A 6,450-nucleotide genomic window follows, 5' to 3' on the forward strand; every position below is an offset into this window, starting at 1 on the left:
CCTAAATAAAATAAATAATTCTCTAATAATTTAATTATTAAAATAAATAATTTAGACACGAAACACTGTTTGTCTCACTCTCTCACGTACTGATTGACTATAAGTACATAGTTTCGTCGCATCTGTGGTCGCCTCCCGTGTGCGGTGATCGCCGACTGGCACGAACGGACTTGTCAGAACGTGTTTATCACGGCGCAGTCTGCACATTTTAGTTTTTTTTTATAATTTTGGTAAATATTAGATACTTAGTTTACGAGTAAAGGTGTTATGCCCAGCTATGCCGAAATCAATGAAAATTGCCAAACATATAAACTTCCGAGAGCTTCCGACGGACTGACGACAGTGACGATGAGTGTCACGGGGGAGGGGTGCGGTGAAAAGCGAGTACAAGTGGCTGAGAGATAGAATCGGTGCCTAATCCTCGTTAATCGATTCAGAACGATTTTTAATTTTTTTTTTTTTTGATAAAATAAATAATATTTGCGTATGGAACTAAAGAGCCGCAGCTTCACATCCAAAGAGCCGCAGGTTGCCGACCCCTGGACTATGCCCTTTGGAAACGCAAAGAAAGTTTGTAAGGACTTTTCAACTGAAGGTTAGTTAGCCCATTTCATATGTTGATGGAAAGTTATTATGAGATCACTAAAAATAAATTGCACACTTCTATAAAAGCTTCTATATTGTACACACCTTATAAAAGCGAGAAACTATTCAGGGTCTTCCTAGAGTAAGATCTTTGGAAGCTTCCAAACTATACATGGGATTCGAAACCATAGCCTTTGCGTGCATTAACAGACGTTCATGAATAAACTTTCTAGTAAAGTGATGTCGAATAAGACGACGAAATTTTACATAGCATTGTTTTGGATAAGCTTGTTATGTTGATGACCGAAAGAATTGTCTTTATTCAGTCAGTTGTAATTTTTTTTTTTTTTTTAAATCTCATTTTCTTCATATGGGTGATTTGTCAACAAGTAGAAGCATGGAATATGGTCTACGGAAATCCATATTAAATCCGCTGATGAAGAACTTTTACATTCGAGAATATAATGGTATAAAGTTTTGGATTGTCATAAAAACTGATTAGGCCTTTAGCCTACCAACTGTACTAAATATGTTATCAGTTGCTCAGCATGTTGTCGCTTCTGTACAAGCGACAACATGCTGAGCAACTTTTTCTGTAGGTGCTTGAGATCAGCAACATTAACATCAGGAGAACACCTTGAAAAATAGTTCCTATTAGAAACATTCATTCATTCTGAATGTGACTCTTTGACAGGAAATATTAAGTTGCGTATAACTTTTAACGAGTAGTAAGTTGATATAAGAACTGGTTCGGTGCATTTCTGATATTCAAATCATTTACAAGCTTCTCATGAAAGTGCTATAAAAAAAACAGTTTTCCTTCCCCTATCCCAACTGAAAACATGAAGTTGTTTAATCACACTAAGCCCACTTTATATTTGAAAATATCATTTTATACTGACATAATAAGTGGACTTTTTTTTTTTTAGTGGACAAAACTCTGCTGACTGGATATTACGCCTTCTGTTTTTGTTTTCCAATTTTTTTGCTCTTAGTCTCATACCACTAATATCGTTCTACTGTATTTCGAAATCCATGTTGCTATTAAATATTACCATGTTATCTGAACCATATTTAGCTGGCTAGTATCTGCAGACTTGACAAAATAAAATATTTTTTATTTAATAAAAAATAACTTTCTGAACAATTTTTTAATTAACTTAAAGAAAACACAAGAATATGCATGATATAAAGGGCCGCTCTACTAAAAAAATTAATGCAATAAATTATATTTTCCAAAAAATCGATGTTGTTTTTACTGATCTTACTCGTATTGTTTATCGACTTTCTCTTAGAATGGTTCTCATACAAAGGAGATGTTTTACATTCGATACAGCACCACTACTCACTTTATCAAACTCCTATTGACTTATTGAGCCATACCATAAGAAAAGTGTAGGATTTTGCATAATTTGTCGAGCACTAACCCATTCCCATTTTCCCCGTGCTTGTTAGGCTCAGTGACCTGTAACGACTAAGCTTTTTTGAAACCTAATTAATGGTCTGATAATCATATCTGCATCGTGTATTATTATGTTTGCAATTGCGTTTATTTTCTTGTTGGTTTGGAGCGATAAAAAAAAACCCGCGTCTTCGGGTACAAAAAAAAAAAAAAAAAAAAAAAAAACTTCTACCATCGTATGAGACTGGCTAACTCACCTTCAGTTGAAAAGTGCTGAAACTGATAAAGGTTCTTCGCATCCTAAACGTGATTCGAATGCAGGTTTTTACAACCAAACGGGGGACGAGTGCACACACACACACACACACACACACACACACACACACACACACACACACACACACTTCCTTCTCTCCCTCTGTATCGTCTCTCTTTACATCAACTTATCACAACTATGGAGCCTCAACCAGTAACAGTCTATATAATGAAAATATGTGTTTCAAAAACAAGGTAATAGTACATCGTATGTGAAAATACATAGTTTGCAGGGAAAGGACTAGACTAGAAGAATAATTAGGAGAAAGAAGCGTTTGTATTGTGTCTTCCTCATACACAAAATGGCATCACGTTGTTTTATATGAATCCCGCTCACGATTATTTGTTACCTATTTGTACATTTCAGCGTTAGGTTTCCAGAAAATTATAATCCTGTTCCTTTATGTAGGAATCAAACGTGGCATTTTTCTAGCCATTTCATAACTTCAGTAAGCAAGGCGGTGGTGGTCTCATACTCAGAATAAAAATATATACCACCTAATGATTGTTAAGAATTTCATGTTGCAGTGGTATTCAAGCCCATGGCTGTTGGTGAAAGAGTGCTAGTGCTATCCATTTTGCTAACCACGCCGGCAATGGACGTCGTAAGGCAAGATTTCAGGACAAGTGGAAACAGCTATAGGTACATAAAAGTATGCAGTGTGATCATATTCCTGCATGATAAAAGTTGCTTCATTGGCATAAATTCACGTGATATATGCACTTTTACCACAGGTAAAAGTTTACGGATCAAGCATCATGTCACGAAAACTAGTTCCGTTTTCCGTTTCGTGCATTACTTTAACTAATATCACGACCGATGTCCAAGACAAGCAGTTACCCATCGGAAGCACATCTACCACGATCGATATTGTTCAAGAGCTGAACATCTCACTGGGTAGTATGCGTGGCATTTCATGACCACCTTGACTCTTCGAATTGACTTGTTTGTTATTTGAACAAATTTCTTCGAATAGGTAGCTTTGATCTTGCACACCCCAACTGTTTGGGTTACTGAAGAAACACCTGGCTGGTTGGCTAGTGAGTTCACAGACGGCGATCTACAGCCATCTGTCGTTTCATTGGTTAGATGCTTGATATTGACTTCTACTCTGAGATAGATACCATCGTGGTATAAAGGCATTCACTTAGAATAAAGTCAGCCCAGATTTGAAAATTGTAAAATTTTAATTTTTCGGGAAAATGCATGTATAATGTATTCCTTCGGAGAAATCCATGTATAAGTCGTCATAAAATCATCGAGTAATACATTTGTAACTAAGGCTTCATCTATTTATTATTGTTATTATCAACAGACCTCCATGGAGTCAAGAGACTCATCGTGGGAGGTCCCACTCTCACATGCACAGCTCATCATACCTCGACTTAAATGCATTCACTGTCCCTGTACTCACCACACTCTCCCAGGCAATGCATTTCAATTACCCATCATTCTCCATGCAAAAAACCTAATCCTCATCGTCTTGCTCCCACCCATCTTAGATCATTTAGATCAGGCGTCCTTGAATAGTAAATAGGATTTGGATTGCAATTGGATTTTTCCTAAACCGCAAGTGACTTCAGCCTAAATTCAGTCTGTATGTAAAAATCTTTCGAGTTTTCATCAAATGCTCTTCGTTTTGACTCGCGGCATTAGAACATTCAGTACAACGTGTTCCACTAATCACTGAAACACATAGCTAATCGATGTCAAACATGAAATTCGAGTCTAGATACGAACAAACATGAGAAGTTCTCTAAAATAAAAATGTGCTCCAGATTTAAACTGTGTAAATCAACGTCTACGTCATAAAAACAACATTCCCCTTTGGTTCACATTTCCTAAGATATCAAGTAAAAACTCCGCTTTATATTTTGGAACAAATGTTGCTCAAAAATAATTGGTGTTTTCTTAATGGATGTCGCAAAGAAATTGGAGTCAATTTAGTCTAACTGCTTAAGACTGAAGTTGGAGTTTTTTAAATTCATCTGCTATTTTCTTGTCCCCTTAAAATAAATATAATAAGTAAATAAATAAAATTGCAACTTCAATATAGTTCAATTTATAAACTTATATAAATAAAAGCATTATTATATTCCTACGAAAATATCTCGTGTCTAGTGATTTGCAAAACTGACCACAAACGTAGCATTTTATTATATATTATACAAATTCATATTCTGGTCGCTGTCTTTTGTATCGTCTAATCAATGTTATTGTAATGTAATCTTCATTCACCTGTTATTTATTTATTTTTTTTGTTACACTTGCAATAATAAATAAATAAATAAAATTGCAAGTTCAGTATGATTTAATTAAAAACTTACAGTTCACGAAAATATCTTGTATCTGCTGATTTGCAATTCTATCATTTTATCATACATTACGCTCATTTCCAATTTTGGTAGCTATCCTGTATAGTCTAATCACGGATATCACTTTTTTTTTAATCTGTTCCGGTCTCGTTGTTTAATATCCTTTTTTTTTGCGGTCTACCCGGTTTCCCTTTCCGTTTGGTTTATAGTTTAATATTCATTTAGGATATCGAATATTTGTCATTCGAGTTGATGTGTTCTTTCCATTTCTGTTTATCTTCTGCTGATTTTAATTATTTTAGCACATCTCCATTTCTTTTCTGTTCGTATAATGTACATTTTGCAATTCTTTTAATAACTTCCATTTCATTTATTTTTATTATTTGTATATCTTATGTTAATACCTCTAGTTCATTACCATAAAATAATTCTGTATATTTTAAACCTGTTTCTTTTTTTTTTTTTTTTTTTACTAAACAAAGATTTAAAGTTTAATTTATTAAACTTCACAAATTTTTAAAGTACTGTATACATTTTCAATTGATCTTGTTTTATTCCATTGTGCAATTGGAAGATGAAATAATAATAATAAAAAATGTGCAATTTGGAAAAACACCGCCACAAAAGGGTAGTGGCTGAAAAAATATGGCCTAAAAAAATCCTGTTCAGTGACTAGAATCGACGTCCATTCCATAGTATGAAGCTTTGTACTAATTGCTGCATCTGACAGTCACCCAGGAATTATTTTGATCACAAATATCGCTTGATCGTTTATTTTTATTTATTTATTTTTTTCGCGGAGAAAAGTACTAATAGAACCGAACGTGTTGAGAAAAATTTTAACTGCCACCAGTAGATAAAGACGCTGAAGTATTATTTCAGTATTTAAAGAAGATTTTACATTGTACGTCATTACGCTGAGCTGAATTAATGGATAATTGGTAGGTAACAACTAGCCTCAACAGGAATAACTCAATTTTGAACTACGTCTACTCGTGGCGTTAAGTACTGACATCAAGACGTCTGGTATACATGAGCGCCGTAGTACCCTGCAAAATGATTAATTTTTGAAAAAAAAGAGAAAATAAATACGGAAATATAGATAAATCATTAGATACTTTGAAGAGATAAAATACTTTTCACATAAGGTTTATACGAATGAAGAAATATTTGTTTCTACTTGCTGAAAGGTCTAAGGGAAATATCGCTATGAATCCAAATCACTAAACTTTATAGTTCTTTTACTAAAATAGGATGATTGCTGGCCGAACAATTTAGACCATTCAATAAATATTGCCGAAGGGCGGTACTGCTACACAGATAAAACGCGTTTCCTTCTAATAAAGAAATATCAGAATAAAGAACAGTTTCGTTTCATCTCTATTATTAATGCTGGCCTTCTAGAAGATATAGACTAAATGGCAAGTTCACTTCTTCAGCCTGACACGGCCATTGTAGTTTTATCTATTGCTTAGCATGGGTGTGGCATAAACGCTTCAGCTATAGTCACTTGATCATTAAACGGACAATAAAGAAGGGAAATTTCCCAATGTAATCCCAATCAGCTACAAAGTTTAATGATTGTCCATGGCGTGTATGCGTGAACTGATAGTTACGACAGGAACATGGTTAGCGGTATACGAAATCGAAATAAGTATATCTGCATTTTGAAATAAATAAATAAAAATGCTCGTGATAATGATGTAGTTGTGGAGACAAACGAGGTTTGTTTCTAGCTATTACAACAGAAATTCAGAGCTTATATGCCAGTGGTTTGCATATTGTTTTGCGTAGTACGCCCACTTAATAGAACCGGGTGTGGCAGATTGCCA

This window comes from Typopeltis vanoorti, chromosome 13 (genome assembly GCF_054136105.1).
Source record: "Typopeltis vanoorti isolate ZY-2024b chromosome 13, IOZ_Tvanoo_1.0, whole genome shotgun sequence".
In the NCBI taxonomy this organism is placed as follows: Eukaryota; Metazoa; Arthropoda; class Arachnida; order Uropygi; family Thelyphonidae; genus Typopeltis; species Typopeltis vanoorti.